Source organism: Triturus cristatus, chromosome 11, assembly GCF_964204655.1.
Source record: "Triturus cristatus chromosome 11, aTriCri1.1, whole genome shotgun sequence".
NCBI lineage: Eukaryota > Metazoa > Chordata > Amphibia > Caudata > Salamandridae > Triturus > Triturus cristatus.
Window position 1 is genome coordinate 488,580,275 of NC_140594.1, and position 23,272 is coordinate 488,603,546.

The following is a 23,272-nucleotide window of genomic DNA, read 5'->3' on the forward strand; positions in this document are numbered from 1 at the left end:
AAATGTCCATTTGTTACTCATTTTCTTTCAGATGACTCAGTTATTTCTGATCCCAGGATCCTTCACACTCTCCCACAATCTCCCAGCCAAGTTGATAAGATCAAAGCAGCAGGAAGGGTCCTTCTGGACTCATTGAGGTTGTCTTTATGAGTAACAGGCTATTTATTAAACCCTTTTCACCAAACCTGCAGCCCCGGAGATTTAAGGAAAAGTGTGACATTCCTCCCCACAGACCTTCATCAAGCAGATGGGAATCTTTTCAAGAAAGTAATAAACTCTATTCCATGTACTGCTCCTTGCTCCTGTGACAGACTGGTGTACCATGGTTTTTAACAGGCAAATTCATCTGTCACTGACTAAATTCCGCAGGTAAATCAAAAGAATGTTTCTAACCATTATTCACTTATTTTTGTTCAACAGTGTTTTTGATTCATAATCTTGCTTTATTTTCCTAACAATCTTGTGGTTCTTTGGAGGGGAGGCAGGATTTCACGGTAGCAGAAGTATGCCTTGCCTAGTTATCTGCCTCTTTCTCTCACACACACAACTCCTTACACAGCAAACCCACGTCAGTCCCTCAAGATTTAAAGAAAGTTGTACCCTTTCGGATCACATCTTCTCTCACTTCCCATGAACGAGGGATCCTCCAACTCTGCTATGGAACTTTCTCTTAACAGAAAGTGATGTAATAGATTATATTAATATGAATTCTCAGAAAAATAAGCACAGTCAGGCAACTCTTCTTTGGGAATAATTAGAAGTTGGATTAATTGATAATTTCTTCTAAGAAGTGATATGGGCCTATAAAGCAAATGTGTGAAGCTGAGCATCGCAGTGCGGTACACACACCATTAACAAACCAACCTTCACATACAAAAACTGTTCTGTTCCAAATTTGACCTTTGCACTGCACTCAAACCTGTGTTCTTTTCGCCAGTTCAGTTTTAATGTAAAAAGGGTGCGTCTGGGGTAGGCCGGTTCACAAACTATAGGGTATGGTTCAGAGAACTACTAAAGCTGTGTAAGTTGGACTTTTGCCCAAATCCTACTACTGAGTGTAACCAGGCGCATGCATAATGTCAAGCAGTATATCGCCTGGGAAACGTGTATTTATGTGCAACGTGTGCTTTAGAACACATCTTACATAGCTCACCTCTGTACGGTAGCCAAAATACAGTTATTTCTAATTGAAGCATTACCTCCAGTACGAATCCTAGTCTGGACACTGCTGGCTCTTCTTTGCGACATAGCACTAGGGTGAACTTCGGACAAAATTGCCATTTATTCTGCATGTTCCGCCTATATCATTGGCGGGAGGCTCTTCCTAAATTTACCGCTACACTATTTTTTGCCTTTCACGCAATGCAGTACTGCATTTTTTAATTCAGCTCTCCAGTGCATCAAAAACTGTAAACCTGGGCAAAGGTGTGAAACACAATAAAAACCGTGATCAACCCTGAGTTCTTGGTGGGGTAGCTGGTGACAAAAAACTAAGCCACCATTTCAACTGCTCCGACATTTAGACAGAAATATGACTACCTTAGAAAGGTCCTTCTTGCACTGAAAAAAACAAATTCCTAATTATTCCATTCATTTGTATTTTCCTTAATAATTTAAATTTCCTGAGGATGAAATGTCTAGTTAACTCCTATTAAATATTAGCAAAAATAGCTTTTAACTAAACAATTTAAAGTGTTCTGTGCGCCCGTATTTAATTGCAAGAAAACAACAATTTCCCTTTACCGAGTTCACCATAAGGCACCTATGCTTACATTTTAAATGCACATTAGAACTGTCTTGTAAAGTGCAAAATGTGTTCTGTAAAGTGCAACAGTAGTTATGCTTTCATTTGTGCCTCCCAGGCTGAGCATGGGTTGCACTTGCAACATGATTGTTTTCAAATAAATGTTGCAGGTTTTGCTCTAAGTGGATTGGAGAAAGTTGTCTCATCAGACCAGATTCAAATTTGAAATATTAACTTCAAGCAGCCTGCACCTATTGTGCACAAATTAAAGCTGAGTTTCAAAAAGAGGTTGAACATCTTAATTTAATTATAGAATTACAGTTTGTGACATCAGAAAACAATAAGGTTGGTACCATGCAAAGATCTATACCAGAAACATACTTGAGTATAGGGAATGTGAAGGAAATTACTTCATATAAAGACTTAGATCACCAAGCATGTGGAATTGCGTACAGTACCTAGAGGATCGAACATTTATTATTTTAGTAATGTTCATTGACAGTTAAGTTTGATGTGATCAAAAGAGAATGAAAAGACTCATTACATTTTCTTCACAGAAAGTGTGATCTTACCTTCTCACCATAAGTACTTATGGAAAATAAATCACATACGTTTGTTACTCTGCATCAGGACATTGCATTCTGTGTTAGTCACATGAGAATTACCAGCCACCCACATATAAAGAAATTAATATTTCATTACTAACCCCAGTTAAAGATTTCAAATGAGCTAATGTTAAAGATCTGGATTGTGTCACTGTGAGAAATATGAGTATGGAGGTCCCAGGGCAATAACATGTTTCTGGACTCATGTTTGTCACCTGGGGTCTTTCACCTTTGGTGTCCTGTGGCCTACATACAGTGGACCCTCAAACTGGGGAGTAAGTAGAGGTTTTAGCAGTTAACTCTCATGGTAGAAAGGCAGAGCAGTTCAGAAGTAAGGAGCTATGGAATAATAACTCACAACTTATTGATGCACTAAATACCACTCATTGACTCTTTGCAAAGTCAGTACTTTATCTTTTGAAAAGGAAAAGTACTTTATTAAATTCTATACACTAAATTATAAATATATACACAAAATGGGAGGTGCAAGGAACAGATTTAAAACCCCTATAAAAGGGACTCAGAAACAAACCAGTGTGTAAAACACATATCCCAAAGAAAGGTCACAGGGTGGAACTAATCCGCTGAGGTACCCTTAACCATTTTTGAACCGGCAGCTCCTATCTTCAAAACAGCAATATCCATATGTGTGCCCATAGCTAAACATGCAAGGATACACACTATTGGCAGAGTCTTCATAAATTAAATACAAGGCTTTTTAACAATGCCTATTCATCCACTAAACACATAAGTCTACCATTTTACAAAGAAGAAGCAATGGTATCCATTCATATTAAATAAACCAAAACCCGTAGCTCTGATACTGCATATCTAAATAAAAATATCACAGAATAAGCATTTTGACGTTACGCCAGAGTGTGTATTGACCACCCAGCAACCTTAAAAACCCTCCACGCTCTCAGAACATTGGTGGAATAAATAGAGTCACGCTTCTCGTGGAGTCATTGATTCTCCCTCCTTTGACACTTAGGAGTTGCCCAATTTCTTCCTTGCAGGCGTTTGTGGTTACTCACTGTGTATCCAAGTGGCACTCAAACAAAAGACAAACAATACGGGTGCTTCCTCTCCCTTGGGGATTGTCCACAGAAACACAGAAATATTAGGTGAATAAAGGCTCTTTTTCGATTACGCTCTTCAATGTGGCCATGCTCAGTTGAAAAATATTTTCCTTCTTTTTTCCTTTTTTTGATGTCTCAGCCAGTTGTTTAACTTTTTATGCAGTTGGTTTTCTTAATCTGGGTGGAACTGACCTTTGGAGCACACACCACCATGCTCCCCTATTACCCAGCACTCACTCTCTTATGCCGGCCAGGGAAGCAGTATGTTTCTGCTCTCCCTCATGTCTCTTTACTTGTGGTGCAAAAAAACCTTTTTACATTTTTTAAAATGAACAAAAAAGGTGCCTGTGTGCTTTTTGGATGCATTCAGCCATATAGAATGCAATCCTAAAAATAGTCCCATTAGAAAACATAACTTTCTGATCACATAAAATACAACTACAAATCCAGCCCCTAGAAGACACTTCAGTGAACGTATCTTCTCTATACACCTTCAGGCCACATTAGATGTAGCCATAGAAACAGTCCCTAGAGGGTACTGCACTCCCAACTGTAGAGCATAAGCTCCAGCCTTGGAAATGCTTGTGCCAGCCTTTCTCCTCGTCTTTGGCTCTGGGTCATGAATTCCAGGGCTTTTTCTCAATAGGTCCCCATGGGACCCAAGGGGGGGCAGCTTTACTGGCTCTTGGGGAGATCTACTGGTCCTGGGATCAACTGGTGCAGAGTCCATAGTCCTTTTTTGGGCATCCAGGGGTTCCTCTTTCCAGTTGTCCATGACAATTCCAAGGTCCAGCAGAAAAGTGCATGAAAACATCAACCAAGAGAATCTCCCCTTTGTGCAAGAGTTTTGAAAGGGGGTGGAAGGTTCTACAAGCCAGGCACCTCTGGCCAATCCATAGTGCCATGTCACCTCTCTGCCCTTGTCCCAACCGTCTTTCACAGCATGCTGGGACAGTTTAAGATGGCGTCATCCACTAGTTACATCTCCTCTGGGGGCCTTAGCACCACCACTTGCTAACATCACTGCCAGGGCCTTTCCCACCCAGTCTTCAAAGGGTAGCCCCCTTCTGTGCTGACTCCAGAGGTCTGGACTCCCTCCTTTGTTCTCTGGGCATGGACTAGCCCATCCCTGGTACAGTGTGACAGCTTGATTGATGCAGATCCTTCCTCCCCACCCCTTTCCTTCTCAGAAGCTGAGTGAAGCACTGTTAATTGCACCCTTTGTGCGTTGAGTCCTTTGTTCCTGTTGCTGGAGATAAATGTAATAAATGTGACACAGCAGGGTGACAAAAAGCCTGTGCTCTGATTGTGAGCTGCACCAGAGAAATATGACGTCAGGAGGACCCATAGGTAAAAAAGATATTGTCCCGAAACACGCAGATTTGATTTTCTTGCACAGGCTCCACCCATTTTGATGTGTCACAGGACTTTATAGACCAAAGGGAAGCAGAACTGCACTTTAAGGCAGTTTTTCCCCTATGTGTATAATAAAGTGAACTACAGACAAAACAGTGAATCACACTGACGTTCCCTATGAGTGTACACTAACGTTATAAAGCCTACCCCAGGTCAATATCTACACTTGTCAGTTGTCTGGCTGGATGCTACGGACATGCGTCACAGCTAGCGCGCTCCACTATCGGTCAGGCCACCGCAAAGAAATGAGCAGCATCAGTGGGGGTCGATGACGCTGAGGTCATGGCAGCCTTGGTGGGCTTTTCGATGTAATGAAGAGCGTTTCCATTATGCTTCCTTGTGGTTCGTTTAAACTCCAGAAGCGCCTCTCCAGGTTTTGAGAAGACGTGGCCGCACATGCAAAATAGTGTTGCCGAGCATGGCGTTACGGCACCCGGATAAGCGGCCAGAGGCACAGTGCTACACGCAGTATCCTGCTGAAGCTGTCATGTGACCCGCTGCATTTCGGATGCTGCCTGCAAGCTCATGACTGAATTAAATTGAGCTCCCCCCTGCTTCGTTGATCTCCCTCCTGGGCCCCACTAGTGAACAGCTGGAACATGCTCTTCGCAAGATACTCGATGGCTCAGTAAGTCACTGATTGCAACGTTTAGCAATTGCATTTGACACTTGACACTTGGCGCAGTGACTTCTCTTGCAGCACCTAGCTGGGGTCTGAAAGGGTCCCCCCTTTTTTTTCTCTCTTCATCGTATTTTGGCTAAGTCCAGCGGAGAGAGGAGGGAGTGAGAGAGCCCTTTTTTCTGCATTCAGCTAACGCCTTAGTAATCTAGTAGCAATCTACGGAGGTCTAGGTGACAGCGCCCCATACATGCAGCAAGAAGAGAGCAGGACCACATAATACGGGGGCTGGTTCTGTGCTGCACTCACTTCGGTACCCAGTATTCTGGCACCGGCCCACCTCTGAAATCCGTAATCCCCTCCTAGAGCTGCAGTGTTGGAGCTGAAACCCGACTGTTAAGCTATAGAGACGTGTGGTACAAAGAGGGAGGAAAGGAGACCTAAAGATAAAGAAGTTGAAGCATGCACACATTAAAGCAAAAACCTCTTGCCACTAATCCTCTTTTGGACAGTCAATCTGTTCCTGTACGTTAATCGCACAATAAGGGCGGTCTAGAGAAGACAGTGAAACGCTCTTGCACCTTACGTAACTCACATCAAAGAATGGATCTCAAGGTACAACAGCTGATGGAAGCAGATAGGCTGCAGGCCACAGACTCTCTGCTAGACACAGAAAATGACCTTGTTAATCTAAACAAAAAGTTACAAACTCTGAGCTCATCTAGGACTCTGGGAAGAACTGAAGAGACCGATAGTAATATAGAGGCAGAAAATGTCCATAAGATGTCCATATCTGAGCCTGCTGAACCCTTTTCCACCCCTACCTGTTGTAAACAGTACCCTCTGTTCTCAAAATTCCATATGGTTCCAGCAGCTGCCAACACTATCAATACTGCAGACCAAGCAATGAGTACATTGACAACATTAGATATACCAGCCCCAGCTCAACAGGTGGCAAGGCCAAAAGTGACAGCAGCAAACATTCAATCTGTTTCTCAATATGCTCCTCAAGCTCCTCAACCAGATACCATCATAGTAGATAATGAGGTACTCTCCCAGGGGTGGGGGATGAAGGGGATCCCTATCCTTTGGTTAAGTACATGTTCGATATGGCTTTGTCAGAGATCAAAGAACTACGGATGATACAATCACAAGAGATCGCCTCACTGCACACAAGATTGTCACAAATAGAGGATGCAATGGGAAAAGTCCTTGAGTGGCCAGTTGAAGCCGAGCAGAGAGTCTCCAGCCTAGAGGACAAGGCGTTAATTTGTGAGCAGGATGAATACAAATCAGACAAAATATGGAGGTACTAGAATCAAAGCTGCAAAACATGGAAAATTATAATCTGCAGTGAAATCTATGGCTAGTGAGGTCCCGGAAGCAGTGGAGGAACCTTAGGTGCGGGACTGTGTCAAGTCCCTGTTAAAAAAAACCATTCCAGAACTATCAGGTGATCTTACAATCACAAGAGCTCACCGGGTACCTTTCCACCGCCCCAATAACGTGAAATATCCATGCACTATTTTAGTAAACTTTGCTGACAATTTCTTTCTAAGGCAATTGAAAAGAGCACTTTGTCAACACAAGACATTCCACAATTCAAACATTAATTCGTATGATGATCTTACCTTTATGCAATTTTTTAAAGAAGTGCAAGCCTTGTTTTCCACTTTTATTTGGGCAAATAAGGTATCTAGACTCGCTATGGATGCACTTTATAGACCTGGTGAAGAAGGGGGTTTAGCTCTTCCTGTCTTGAGAGAATGTTACTTTGCAAACTTTGCACATACCATGTACAGAACAATGAAGATGTTAAATATTAATAGATATGATGATTTTTTTTATAGATCTAATCAACCAAGAATATGAAATCAAGGATTTTATGCGTTTCACAAAAATTCCCCCGAAAGTAATGAAGTATTAAGCGGGGAAAAACAACTTATTAGTCATCATGCGATCCCCAATATTAATAGAGAAACTTCACTCTCTGACGTATATATAGGCCAAGACCCATTGCTAAACCTGGTAGTTTAGCCAAATGGAAAAGTCAGGGTTTCAGCAAAATAGAGGACTTTCTAAATTGGAATTGGAAAACCTGGACTGAAATAGAGTTGTGCATCGAACATAGCAAAATAATCCTTCAATGGTTCTTTATCAGGATTAGACATTTTCTGCAGGAACTTAATCCTATACGCATTACTCTTTATTGAAATCGGCCAATCTTAATCGAATGCAATACTATTCTAAGTGACTCTTATATCGAACGTTAGATTTTATGCATAAAATTAATCCTAATATTCCTGCAAACTGTTTCCGCAGCAATATGGAGGGAGGAGGGAAGTGGACACATCTCATCTGGGAGTGCTCAAAGCTAAATAGATTTTGGGGAGCGATTAATCAGTTTTGTTTTAACAGTTTGAGAGTTCCGCAGATGTTAGACACCCAAACTGTTGTGCTAGAATACTCTCCAGATTTAATAGCTAATCTACTGCAAAAATACCCAATATATATTCTGATTTTGGTAGCGTGGTCAATGATCCTTCAAAGGTGGCTGTCTAATGATATTCAACTTTCCAATAGCTACTATGTAAACTTAACGAAATTAAAGAATGTCAAAGAAAATGTGCTCTAAGATCTAAAATACGTGCTAAGAGATAATAAGTACTTGGTGGGCTGCTTGGCTGGGTACACAATAATTATGGTTTAAGAAATGTGGTACATAACTCTCGTTCTGAAATTGTGCAATATTTATATTTCACCTCTTTTATTGCATACGTTTTTACATTTTTAACCATGTGGAAATGTGAGATGGTAAATAATGAATTAGTGTACTAAGTTTTGATGAACTATCCCTAAATAAAAATATTTGAAAAACAAATAACAGCTGATCTTGCTGAATCCCCTCCATGCCAGGCTATCTGTGCGCAGTTTCCAGGCTGAACACAACTGTTGTCACACTCACACAACCCTCACACGTGTGCACAAACTTGTGCACATGTGTCCATGTGTAACAGCCAAGTGCATGTGTAACATTCAAGTACCCCTTACCCTAGCTGCATTCCAGCGGTCTTATCTTAAAAGTCAGACACTAGCGATAAACACGTACAGTCCATTTGCCATATGAGCACCGTGGGTGAGGCATATGTAATGAGACTCGCCCACAGTAAAAATTCCAAAACCAGGTGATCCAAAAACACAAAAAATTGGGGCATACTGAATGGGTGGAACCCAATTGCAACAATCCCACCGGCCAAATCAAAGGGAGCTGCTGCTAACAGCAAAGTAGCTTCAACCCCACCAACCTATTCTACCATGGGAAGCCTAATCTCTCTTGAATTAATCCACTAATTTCAGGGTTCAGAGGGGACAGCAGAGCAACGTATTTTCACAGCAAGGCAACACAAAGCATGAATCTCATCAGGGCTGGTGCAGAGAAATATGAACAACTTAAAAGTCATGTCAGGCTAAATTAGATAAGCAACCCCTCTCCGTCCTTCAAATGTGTGCACATGTGTGAACACCTGCTGGGCGCAACCTACTCAAAGCCTTTTACCTCATTTGCACATCAACTGTCCTTCTTTAAGGAGGTTGGCTCTGGAGGTTACAGCTCACGATTACCTTACAAATGAGCTTACAGTTTTAAAGACGCCATTATGGGGTTCCACTTCATTGCAGAGATCCGGAAACCAGAGGTCCAATGTTCAATAGCAAACATGTATAGTGTTTCCGAAGGTTAGAATCTAGGGGCACATTATCAAGAAACGGCGTTAAAATTATCGCCGCTTTAGCGGCAGAAAACTGCCGCTAAAGCGGCGATAATGGGCATGATAATATGCCCTTAAGAATTCCCATAGAAGCCCATGTTCTGGTGTCAACATGGGCTTCTATTGGAGTTCTCTGCGGCATATTATCAAGCCCATGATCGCCACTTTAGCGGCAGTTTTCTGCCCCTAAAGCGGCAATAATTTTAACGCCGTGCTTGATAATATGCCCCCAAGTTTGTTACACTCAACAACATTACTGCCCTCTTCAACCATTGTGTGTGGATTACCTGGGATGTAAGAGATTGCTCATGGCTATTGTTGTTGATATATAAAGACCAATGTCATTTATATTGTGCTTTTGAATTCCGAATAGCGTTACAACAAACAAATGATGGACGGAATGCTGACAATGCAGACATTCTCCCCCAGTCAAGAGATCTGGGTTAAATCCATCGTTCTTTTGCCCACTACGCCACCCCAGTTTAGACATGGCCATATGCAAATCAGTCTTGACCCTGTGCCTCATGGGAACAGTCCAGCCCGAACTGCCAAGCCATGTCTTCCCTGGACCAGAATCAAGCATCCTAGGACCAGTTTCTGGCTATCAGCCGTCATCAGCCAGGATAGCTTGACTCCAGTGGCGTAGTGAGCACGGGTCCCACGTCTGGGAATACCCATCCCACTCAGGGCGAAAAGCGTTACAACAAACAAATGATGGACGGAATGCTGACAATGCAAACATTCTCCCCCAGTCAAGAGATCTGGGTTAAATCCATCGTTCTTTTGCCCACTACACCACCCCAGTTCAGACATGGCCATATGCAAATCAGTCTTGACCCTGTGCCTCATGGGAACAGTCCAGCCCGAACTGCCAAGCCATGTCTTCCCTGGACCGGAATCAAGCATCCTAGGACCGGTTTCTGGCTATCAGCCGTCATCAGCCTTCCCCAATGGCTTAATTGGGGAAGGTAAGAAGTCCAAACGTGACATGCTGATAAGAACAGTATAACTGAAATATGGATCAAATTTAGTCCTTTTAAAATTGAATGAGTGCTTTTCTAATAACAGTCCATCAAAACGGGTGGACGTTCTCTCAGTCTTCACAGTCTCCTTTTCAAGTGTTTCAGGCTGTGTAGAAAGTTAAATGGCACCCACTCTCAGAGGCACTCCAGTTTAACCCCTTAAAACTTCATGCCAGTCACAGTACCCAGGCTTCCATTTGCTGCACTCTTGAAAGATTTCAGAATGGCAACACCCTGATAAAATAAATAAAAGTTATTCCTTTGTTGATGCCCTCATCTCCACTTTCTGCTAAAGAGAGGGAAAGAGAGACTGTCAAACTACCTTATTGAAATGAGGTAAATTACAAAACAGATACGAAAGACTGAATCTGCATATAAATTATTGCACACAGTGAAGGTTTACAGAGAAACCCTTTAACATGTATGACAACAAGGGTATATGTTATCTTAACAAACTAGGAGAAGGACATTAAAGTACAGTGCACAAAAAAGCATGAGATCACTGAACGGTACATCACACATCACTGTTGGTTTCCACCTATCGAGGTACGTAAGGAAACACAGATTAATGTTCATTATTCACTTTTAGACACGCCATCTTTTGGTGTGTTTACCCCAGAATTTTTGCTTCTGGCCTCCTGTTTTTGATCGTGTGCTGAACTTTGTTCTTGCTGGTTTTTGAACTCTGGGCACTTTACGACTGCTGACCAGTGCTTAAGTGCATGTGCTCTGTATGTATTTAACTGCCATGTTGACCTGGCTAGTGCACCTACTTTCCGGGCCCAACTTTTCCCTTTTACTACATGTAAGGCACCCCTAAGGCAGGCCCTAGGTAGCCCCAGGGGCTGGGTGCTGTGTATTTAAAAGGTGGGAAATGTGCTTTTAGGATTTACATGTTCTGGTAGTGGAAAACCGCTTAAGTCACTTTTCACTAGAGCAAGGCCTATCTCTCCCATAGGTTAGCACTGGAGCTGCCCTGTAGCATATTACATGGGTATCTTCCAATTGGGAGCTGACAGAAAATTGGAGATTATTGTCTCTGTGCTCAGAATTTAAAAACACATCTTTTAGTGAAGTTGGTTTTTAAATTGCAGTTCTGAGAATGGTACTTTTAGAAAGTTGAGTATCAAATGGGGGAGGTTACGTCCATGCAGGTAGCCAGTTGGGACGTGCTAAAGTTTAAAGGAAACAAAGGTACCTGGCTGCCAATTTTACCATGCTGCTATTTATTTCAGCAGACTAATGGCCAATACATATGGTATTTGGACCTGGCTTAATCATTTCGCCATGATTAACATATTCAAAAAACACTTTTATTTAGAACATTTAACTCATATCTGAGACATTAAAAGATACACTATTGAGTAGAAAATAGGAAAGCAATTGTACATTAAATGAACACTTGTGCAAAAAACACAATTTTAACCACATAAACACATGTCCGTTTTTTCAGATTTACTTCTAAATGTCATATTGAAGAAAACTTATTACGCAGTTAGGAAGACTGCATCTCATATCTCAGGTACAATTAATTTGTAAAAACAGGCAATATCAAGGTAGAGAGAAGGGCTTCACTACACTGAATGTTTTTTTCCCTTTATTAATTACAGATTACACCATGTTTCAGCCCTGACGAAAATCCCTTAAGTGCAACGGGGATTGGAAACGCGTCGGCATTTCCTCACATCCATGAGGGTGTTTAATTTAATTGACCACAGATTCTGGAGAGGGATTTTGCATAACGATTGATCCCCACAGACATTAGTTCTTCCCCCATGGAGAGCATCTCTCCAGAATAAGCTAACTACAGGGCTTTATGGGAGTACTCATTCTTTGATTTAGTGTGTTAAAGACGTACTGGTGTAATTGTTCACATAAGACTGTAATGTATTGAAATTCATGTTTTCACCGTTATTTTTAGTTTTTTGCACAAGTGTTCACTTAATGTACAATTGCTTTCCTATTGCCAGCCAGGGATTGCTGGAGTCCACAGAGTGGAGAGAAGGTGCCTTTGATGGCTGCAGTGTTGTTCCCATTGGGACTGAGGCACCCACGGACTCCCTCTAGGGTGGCCAAACCAGTCTCCACCCCACCCACTCATGATCTGCCGGCTCCCGCTGGACTCCTACTACAGCACGTTGGAAGGTAATGTTTGAGTCCTCTGAGTCCGGGGTTCTGGGAGTGGTGTCAGGTAGTGCCTGTGGGTTGCTAGGCAGGGTATGTGAAGATGCCACAATGCTGCTGACCTTCCCCATGTCCGGATATGGTGTCCCATCCCAATGGAGTTTAGGAGCACTTGTCGGGTGCCCTTGTGGATGGCTGGTAGGTTGTCATCACTACCACCATCACTGATGCAGGAGGTAAGTGTTCAACCTCTGCAGTGAGATGTGGTAATGCTATTGGTGATATGTCCCTCAAGTTGACACGGTTAAAGCAGTTGACCAACAAAGTGCGATACATGACACTTTCTGTTCCTCATTGGTATATAGGACAGTTGTTACACAAGGGTATGGATTGCAAATATCACTGTAGTTACTTTTCAGATGACTGGATCTCAGCATTGTCATCACTAGACTTGCCATCACTACCACTGTGTTCCTTCTCAGAGAGGATGAGCCCTGTCACAGCAGTCAGATTCCAATCACTGATGTTGATATCATTTCTTCATGACCAGAGTTGGTTATCTGAGGAGTGTCACACATCATTTTCATCAGAACCATGTTCTAGCATGTGCATATGCCCTCTCTGGCTGTTCCAAACTTGGTCCTGGCAGCTGACTTCCTGGCAGACAGTGATGAGACCCTGATCATACATTGACTCTCATGTGCCTACGGCACCTAAATTGTGCATGGTCATCTCCAATGGGCTGACATGGCAGGCTGATATGGAGTGACATGTGTCAGGCAACATGCCATATAGTAGTAGTGCTGGGAATGGTGACATGTACCTATTGAGGAACATGTTCATATAGAAATGGCACAACACTGTGGTGCTAGCACTTTAACTGTGCGACCCTGTGTCATACCACAAAGAAAGGACAGCACTGGATTTACAAGGATAAGGCGAGCCCCACGTGTTTTCCCTTGCGATGGCACTGATAATGACAGCTAAACATCTCCACAGATGTCCTTGTACCATGGTGCACGGAAGCCTGCGTTTGCACATAGCTGTTCTTTCTGCAGTGGCACAGAGGTGTGCACAAGGGTGGCACAAATTTCAGTAAATATAGCCCATCCATGCATTTGTGAAATGATGCTGCTCTGCACTGCTAATCTGTTGACATCAACGCCCTGCACCTTTTTACTTTAAATATGGCCTATAGTCCACTGCTGTATATAACTTGCATTCACCAGCACACCCAGTCACATATATGTAGATGAGAGGAATTCATGAGGTCCCTACCATGGCAGCTGACATCTGCGTGCTCTGAGCCTGCATATCAGGACAGCTGCAAACTATGTAGTTTATTTGAGGAGAGTATTGACGTGAGTCTTGAAATGTTCCTATATGTAGGTACTAACCATGGCCCACATATACCCCACCCCTCAGGTGTGCTGTTTCTCCTGTGAGATTCCAATTGAATGCTAGGGGTTTGGACTCTAGGTTAATGTGCATGGGCCCAAGTGAGACAGGGCATCTTTAATAGACATGTGGTGCAGCTTAGCGCTATAAAGCATCCTGAAGCACCAAGGTGTTTGAATAGGAAATTGCAATGTTGTCCTGTGTTAAGGACAATGCAATGCATCCCTGTGCTTTCCTTTCTGCTGGTGACATTCATGTGGCGTCCACCAATGCATGTACCCTTGGATCATGGCACAGGGGTGCCTGCTTTGGTATGCATCTGCTGTTTGTGCACCAGCGCAGACAGTTAAGAGAGGAATGCGTCTTATCTTGTAAATGACACATTGCTGCCTTTTCATTATGAGCTAGGATATCCCAACTAGATGGCTTGCAACACTGCCTTACACCACCATATGATCAAAAGCCCAATGAGCCTTCCATTGATGTCATGTCTGATTGATGAGCCAGGTGGATACCGTTTGTCCTGCTGACAGTACGGCAGAGCGCTGGGACATAGCTGCCTGGACTGCATGACATGAAGTAGTTCCCCCCATTGGCCCTTGTTGGGACTTACCCTGTTGGTGTTGTAGTTGGTCATAGTCAGCACTGTCCTGTCTCGCAACCCCAACCACTGACTCCTCACAGATGTGAGTGGACACCTGCTCCTCCAAGGGATCCAGCTCCTCCTGGGTCGCTGGACTACCACCTCCGCCATACTGCTTGTAGATTGGTTGCCAGTTTCATCTTAGATTTGTGCTGGGCAACGTGCCAGCGCTTCTTACAGTCCATCACTGCCCTCTTGACTTCAGCAACAATGTTCACCTTGTCCGCTAGAGACTGCCATATGGTCTTTTCCTTCCTCAATGAAACTTTGGACCTGACAAAGAGCTGGTGTTGCTGTTCTGTCACCTCCGCAATCAAGATCTCATTCTCCTACTGACTGAAGTTTCACTTCCTCTTCTCCTGGGACTCTGGCTGGTCATCCTAGCTGGTAGTGTGGTTGGAGGGATTGTCCACCTGTACTGTGCTGACTCCTGGATGCTCCATACCTGCTTCCAGGGAAGTTGAACTTTTTTGTTTCCTCATAGTGGCGTTTTTGTGGGGGTTTTTCCCGCTAGGCCGTAAAAAATGAAGTTAGGTTTGCTAGTGAGTATTTTCTCGCCACTAATTGGCCGAACGTCACTAGCGTGCATTTTTGTATTTTTGACCTTACACTGACTTCAGTGTCAGTTTTTGCAGCTGCTGCATCTTCCTAAAGCCGTTTATCACCATATTGTAAATGCGACGCTAACATGGCATTAGGAAGTGCCACACAGCAGCGGTAAGAAAATGTATGCTCCACTGCGGCAAAACAGCGGAGCACTATTTCTTGTAAATATACACCCTAGTTTCTTAATTAATTCTGATCACTATTTTTTTTTTACTAAAAATATATGCACATTTGTCATTATCCTCGAAACAGGATATAAACCAAATCTGATTCTAGTCTCAGTACCTCCACCAAGCAAATCTTTATTCTCATTAAAAAGTGATTCCAAAGTATGATTTCAACATAAGAGATACGTTGAAAATCAGAAATGTCATAACATTCAGTCCGTTACGAGCTATTTCACAAATTTCAGGCATCCATTACACATGTGCTTGGATGGTATATATCCAGAACTGATCGCCATTGACTGATAATCCTTTCCGAACAACAAAAGTTGAGGTTTTTCACATGCTTCTAAACTGAGAATGCACAGTATATCACCACTATTAGCTCAAAACAGGTTGCCTTTTCAAGAAGAGAATCTAGGCTCCCAACATTTTTCAAGTAAATGATGCCTGTTTATCTACAAATGAGCCCCAAATGGAACAGCAGCCCATATCCTTGAAAATGAACTGGCCTAATCTGTCTCATTCTACACCCTGCATTCAAGCTGTCTTATGGCACCCCAGTACTACCCTGCATCTGAGCTGTCCATGACCAGCCTGCAGAATTACCAACGCCCACTCCAAATTCAAAGCAATCCATGGCGAAACTGCAATATTTACCTCGTCTATTCATCACACTGTTGGTTCTCCCCTCACCCTACACATCCTGCTTACATGGGAGGGACTGTTGCTGTGCCTGCACATCTTTGATGTTAATTGTAGGACATCTTATGCCACAAAATCCAGCATTCCACGCATTCAGATGAATTTCACTTTGTCTTACATTCATTTTCCTTCTGGTTGCATTGAAGCGCCCAGTCTTCTCCAGCATGGTAAATTGGGTGGTTTTTCCTTCCACTGACCAAAGAGTAAAGGAGAGCTCCAAAAAGAACAGTTTGCTGTAATTTGTACTTATTTTGTTGGCATTTGAGAACAGTATGCTATTGCTGATTACACCAGTGATCAGCAATACCTCTGTTTTCACTTAAGACAGAGAAAAAAGGTCCTTTTCCAAAGGGATTTGTAGTTGAAGTAAAGCAGGTGATGTATTTACAGTTTTCAAGTCATCCCTTCAGCTAGATGGTGGTGACTCTTGATGATGTGAAATACCTATTTTACAATAATTGTGATAAAGACCTTCGCGGTACACCCCACATACTACCTTAATCCCACTAATGAACTAACGAGCATGTGTTGATGCACCTGCACCCAATGAGTGGTACAATGACCTTAGAAGACTTTGGGAAGCATTTCCAGCACCCCCAAAATCACTAGTTGCACTCTGCTAATGAAAAGTATGAATCCAAAAATGCGTGTCTAGATTTACACAGCAAGGGTGAAAAATTAAAGACTAGTACTGAAGTAGGTGTCATCGTGCACTGCATTTATCATGATGCATTTGGGCAAATTAAGTGCTTGGACATGATGTATTATGCTTCCAACCTCCTTCATCTTAATCAATTCGGTATTCATAGGACATGTGGATGCATTGGCTGTGACAATTTCTCCTATACTCTCTGATCCTTTCTAGAGCAAACCTTTGATACTTTTTGTTTCTCTGGGATATTTAAGTGGGATGAAATGCTTCCTGTGTGAGGTGAGGGTTACATCGAAATCAGGTATTGCTTGGAGTGCTTTAGCCCATTTCTGAAACGAGGCGTGATGGTGCTCTCAGTTTTTAAACTGGCTAATGTTCCACACCTTTGTGGTATTTCAGCAGATGTGGTGGCATCTGGGCATATTGTTCCTGCTCTTCCTGACTTTCAGTCTGGTGATGTTATCAAAGCAGATCATGCAAAGTCCAGTAGCTTTTGGTCAGTAGGTACAGTGGGATTCTATCATTGGCTGACTCAAAGATAATGGAGCATTTCGAAGGGGACATGGGTGAATATAGGAGCCAGAGTAGTTTCATTAGGCAAAGAATAAATAAGCCGAAGTTCCAAAGACATCTGGTGAGATGGGCTCTGCACAAAGAACACTCTTTGTGTTAATAAGCTCTTTGCTACATTGTACTGTACAGCATTGTCACTAGCAATAAGGGATGGAACTAAGGCCTGGAAGCTCATTCTGATCTTGTCTTCTGGTAGAAACATATTTTACTCTGTAACTCAGTTAGTTAATGCCATGTTCTTTACTCAGATGTGTGATGTCCATCTGGAAGTAGTGGTAGACATTGATGTAGCAGTCCAAGGACTTAGAGCGGTCAGTGAGTTGTAGTCTGAAGTTATTCATATTATTTAGACATCATGTAGCTGCTTGGTACTGTAGATTATTACAAACATTCTCATGGTAGGTTTGCACTTGAGGAAGGCCTTGAAGTTCCAGTCTGCTTGAGTGAAACAGATCTTTAACCAATGTAGAAGCCAAACAGGATCCTAGGCAGGCGCGGTGCGTCCATTGGGACATTGAGGCGTAGCCCCCCGCCCGCAGCTCCCTCGGCGTCTTTAAACTTAAGTAAACTGAATCAGTTTACTTAAGTTCAAAGATGCCGAGGGAGAACTGACAATCATGTCAGTCAGCTTGACGTCGGACCGCCCACCCCCTTCAGAGTCTGAAGGGGTGGGCGGTCCGGCGTCATGTTGACTGACATGATTGTCAGACAGACCAGGGGCAACAGGCAGCAGCACAAGTGCGCATGAGTGGGGAAGGTCAGGTAATTTTTGCGCCGTGCCCAGTCATGCGCACTAGTGTCTGCTCTGGCTGGCGCATGCCCATTAGGAGAGTGAGGGTTGAGCAAAGGCTCAAACCTCGGTCTCCTAATGTGCAGGCGGGCGAGGAGTAACCGTGCCCTAAGCCAATCCTGGCTGTAACACTGGAAACCACAGAGCCAGCGGGTGGCACATGTTTGAAAGGTTCTTTCCTGTCCTGGGGGGTGAGGTCAAAGGTTGGACACAAGCCCAAGCACCGCAAATCTGTGAGGCCGAAAAGGGCACCCAATTTGTTTATCATAGAATTCCGACCCGATTATTAAGAAACGGCCAGTCCTAGGGACGAGCGTCGAAGAACCCTGCTCCCCAGGAGGGCAGGCAGAGGGCACCTAGCACGGCAAGGCCCGGCTCCCAGGGGCCCCTCCATCACACCCGCGCGACCCATTTTAAACCCCCCCCCCCCGAGAATTGCAAGCCCAGACTGGCGTATTGTAGGTACAGGGGTTGGCAGATGCACGAGGCAGTGCGAGGGACCCTGTGCACTCTAGGTGCTGTGGGCATGCTGATCTCTGGCCTGGCATCTCAGATGAGGCCTGGGTAGGCACAGGCAGGAGTCACCTCATGCGAGCAGAGTTGGGCGGAGTCACTGGTGGCTGCAGTTGCAGCAAAAGTAGGGCCGGGAGAGGTGCGGGCAGGCCACATGCCGTGTGGTAAACGTAGGCGCCTGGGAGGAGACACAGCCTCCCAGCATCCGCAGAGGATGTTTCTGGAGCAGGGACTTTCAAGGCCCGCGTCAAGGGGAGGGGGCAGCCCCAAGTTGTAAATGAGGGTGTGCCTGTAGGCACTTTTTTTTTTTTTTTTTTTGTTTAAGAAGTTTTTATTGAATTTTCAGAGTAAAAGAAAAAGAAAAAGCAAATGATACAATAAAACAATTATTACAATATAGCGCCATAAAGAGATATTATATAAACGAAGTTGGTTTACAACGACTAGGTCGACAAAAAGAGAAAAGGATCAATAATAGGATAATTTGAGGAATAAGGCACTGGTGAATAGGATAGGAGGGGGAGGAGGGAAGAAAAGAGGAAAGACCAAAGAGGTGAGAGGGAAAGATAACAGAGAAAGCCAGAAAAAGAAGAGAATAAAAAGAAAATGAGTTATCACATGGGAGGGTGCGAGGAGAGATAAGTAGTAAAAGGGAGCCAGAGAAGATCAGCTTTGATTTTTTGGGAGACAGAAGAGGAGGAAACGGAAGCAATCCTATGTTCGTCACAAATAAAATTCCACCAAGTAATTGACGACAGTTTAGAATTATCTTTCCATGCAGACAGGATCACTTTAAAAGCTAATGCAATAAAAAGATCAAATAACCTAGAACTAGGTAAAACAGTTTCCATATCAGGAGCTAAAGAACCTAAAAAGATATTTACAAAAGATAAGGTTACATTAAAGTTGAAAACTGACATGCATACATTCCAAATTGAATTCCAAAAAGATAGAACAGATGCACATTCATATAACTGATGGACTAATGTACCAGTTTCGGTAGAGCAGGACCAGCAAAGGGGAGAAGATGTGGGGGAAAACTTACAAATAGTAACAGGAGTAATAATGGCTCTATGATACAGAAAAAACAGAGATTGGGTTATCCTGGCTGCAGCCGAAACTTTAAATAATTTCGACCATAATTTGTCCCAACATTCAATAGGAAGAGAGATGGATAGGTCCATTTCCCATGCACTTTCAATGGTGGTTTTAGAACGAACATTGGCATTAGATAACAATAACTTGTAAACAGTGGCAGCTTTAAGTTTATGCGCCGGAAATAGAGGATACAATGGTGAAGAGGGTGTTAAAGAAGGTGAGGTTGATGGGAGAGAGTAGGTAGCTAATTGGGTTTGTATAGCATTAGAGATAATAATATATTCCTTGTAAAAGGAGTCAGGTAGCTGATATCGTGTTTGTAATTCTTGGAAGGAGATAATAGAAAACCCATTCAAAAACTGATGGACAAAAAAGATCTCCTTTTCCTTCCAGTACTTGTAATAGAAAGATCTACCTTTGTATTTGAGAAATTTGTTATACCATAGGGTAGAAGTTAAAAAACATTGGATGGGGGATAGGTCCTTAAGAAATGTATTGCACAGCAATTCACGGGAATATTTTAATACAGGGCTTTTAGACAAAAAGGTGCAGTTAGACATAAATGTGACATGCTGAAACTGAAACTCTTTTAGGAGCGAACGCTCAAAGATAATCCAACGAGGTATAGGCGTATCCCCAAAATCGAAGGCCAATGAGAAAGATTGTTTAATCAAAAAAGCAGAGTGGTATAATTTAAAATTAGGGAAGCGCACTCCTCCCTCTTCCTTGGGGCGAATAAGTTTGTTTAAGGCAATGCGGGAGCGTTTAGTGTTCCACAAAAATGTAATACATAAAGAGTTTAATTGGGAAAAAAACGTATTAGGGATTTTGACAGGGAGCATAGAAACCGTGTAAAGGATATGAGGAGAGACCATCATCTTAATAGTATCAAGTCTACCCCACCATGATAAAAATAAGGGGGACCACACGAGGAGAAGAGATTTCAATTTATTCATCAGTGCGTTAAAAGTGAATTTAATAGTGTCCGCAATATTGGAGGCAAACCAAATGCCAAGGTATTTAATTTTGGAGGGACACCATGCAAAGGCAGTATCCGCAAACATGAATTGATAACAAATGGAAATTAAAGGGAGAACCTCCGTTTTGGAAAGGTTGAGTTTGTACCCAGAAATGGAAGAGTAAAGGCGGACTTCTTCTAAAAAGGGGGGAAGGGATTCACTGGGATTGGACATGTATACCAATATATCGTCCGCGTAGGCAGATATTTTAGTTTCAACAGAAGCAGAGGCAAAACCTTTAATTTTGGGATTGGTTCGAATACGCTCAAGGAAGGGTTCCAAACACAGGATAAAAAGTAATGGGGAGAGAGGACATTTGTGAAACAATATGGCAACCCCCCCCTTCTTGTCAACAGCAGGGGAAAAAACAACTTGGCCTACCCATTGCCTTTTTAATTTCAGCGACTCAACGTCATTACAATGAGTTTCTTGAAGAAAGGAAATTTGGGAATTGAGTTTAGATAAATGAGAAATTACCTTTTGTCTTTTAACAGGATTTCCAAGACCACGTACGTTCCATGTAACAAAATTACACATACGCGAGGTTCAGGGGAATGTGATACACATGGTGTGGGAATACTTCAGAGACAAGACGACACTGGAAGACAAAATGCGCATAAGGGTTACAAACAGGAACAACAAAACATAAAATCACATTACTGAGAAGAATCAACAAGCCTTTGACAATGTAATAAATGAAGAGCGGTCTAAAAGCACCATAATCATGAAAAAATGAAGGGAAAAGAGCAAAGAGAAAACATGGAAAATCTCGAAAAAGGAAGAGAGTGACGCACCGACCAGAGGAAGACTGAAAGAAGAAAGTGCGAGAAAGAGCAGGAGAAGAAAAGAAGGTGAGCAAACGTAAAAAGCATAGGAAAGCAGAGAAGGAAAACAGGTCAAGGAAAAGAGTCCAGACCTGAAAGACAACAATAGAAAAGTAAAGTTGGAGCGTGATGAGACCGGAGAGAAGACAGCGGTGTAAACCACATGGATACAATTGGAAGCAGGACATAAGCTAGGTATTTATAAGAAAGGAGCAAAGATATGAGGGAGAGAAGAGAGAATTTGAACAGGAATAACCAATAACAAAGAAGAAGAGACGTGATTGACAAACATACAATAAGCAATAAGCAATAAAGCATATGGAAAGCTATGTATAAGAGGTATCTAAGGTAACCAGAAAATAGCTGTTAAAAGCTGTTAAGAGCACCACATTAAAGCGGTAAAAAAGAAGAAACGCTCAATGATTTGTGTCCATATTGCGAGAGGAGATGTTATTGAGAAACAGTTTCAGTTTTCCCGGGTCATCAAAGGATCTTGTCTGGCCGTCGTGGGTGATCTTGCAGATGGAGGGATGAAGTATGCCATACTGGACGTTCAAGTGTCTCATTTGTGGACGCAGTGCAAGGAATTCTTTGCGACGAGCATTGGTCGCATTGGAGACATCTTGTGAGATAAAGATATTGTGACCAGACCACGATAGGTGACGCTTAAGTTTAGCTGCTTTGAGTACAGTCATAAGTTCTGTGAACTCCAGAAAAAGCATGATAATACCACGGGGTTTAGTGGAATTCGGTTGAAGGCGACCTAGGCGGTGAGCTCTCTGTATATTCAAAGGTGTAGATGACTGAAGGCCCAAGAGGTCATGAAGGAATTTTTGAAGGAAAAGCAACATATCAGGACCCTCAATATTCTCTGGCAAGCCAAAAAGACGGAGGTTATTCCTTCGATTACGATTCTCCAAGTCCTCAGTATGGAGCTTTAATTTGTGAATCTCTTGTTCCAATAACGGAATTTTTGTGGCAACATCTTGAACGTGACTGATGCGCTGTTCTAACTCAGTCACCCTACCATCCATGACAATCCATCGGTCCTCTATTTGTTGCAATTTTTCGTTTGTGGCGGCCATAAATGGCTGAAGACCACGCACTTCCTCTAGTATATTATCTAGAACTGGGCTTTGCGACGAAAGAATAGGCGAGGGCGGGTCATTCTTCAGCCTTTTAGGCTTTGCACCAGAAGAAGATGGTTTATTTGGAGGATGGGAGTCATTAGACATCTTGGCAATTCGACTAGACGCTTTCTTGGCGGGAAAACGTATACGGAGTTCTCTCATACGCTGTAAAGTTTGGCGAAAATACTCATAAAGCCGTTACAGCATCACCTTAGGACAAAAAACAAAAAGAAAAAGATACACGAAGCTGTATTGCATCCAGCCTGTGGCTCAGGAAATACCGGAACATAGGGGTTAATCACGGCTCCTCTGAAGAAAAGACAAAATAATGAGACCTTCTCCTGAGGGAAAAACGGTATAGAACAAGCATGGCCAGGGGCTAATGGAAACTGTTGAACTTGGAACAGACTCCCTCTCGGAGAAAAATGAAGCAGTAAAGCATCAAAGCATGACTGGATCCAGGAAATGCGTGCGCGGTATAGGATACAGGCGCCTCGATACAAAATGGCCGCCGTCGGGCATTACCTCAGGAAATCAAACCTCCACGTCTCCGAGGGATAGGAGTGATAAAAACAGCCGACGAAGGACAATTCTGAATCACGCCATGTTCCGCTGGTGAAATTTTCTGGAGACAGCACCCGCAGCTCGCTGGGAAGCCTTCCACACAGCTACATAGCACCGCGTCGAAGCGGAGCTAACGGAGATCCGCCATCTTCCCTCGGCGTCCAAGCCACGCCCCCCCGCCTGTAGGCACTTTAACTGATGATTTGGCAGCAGAGGC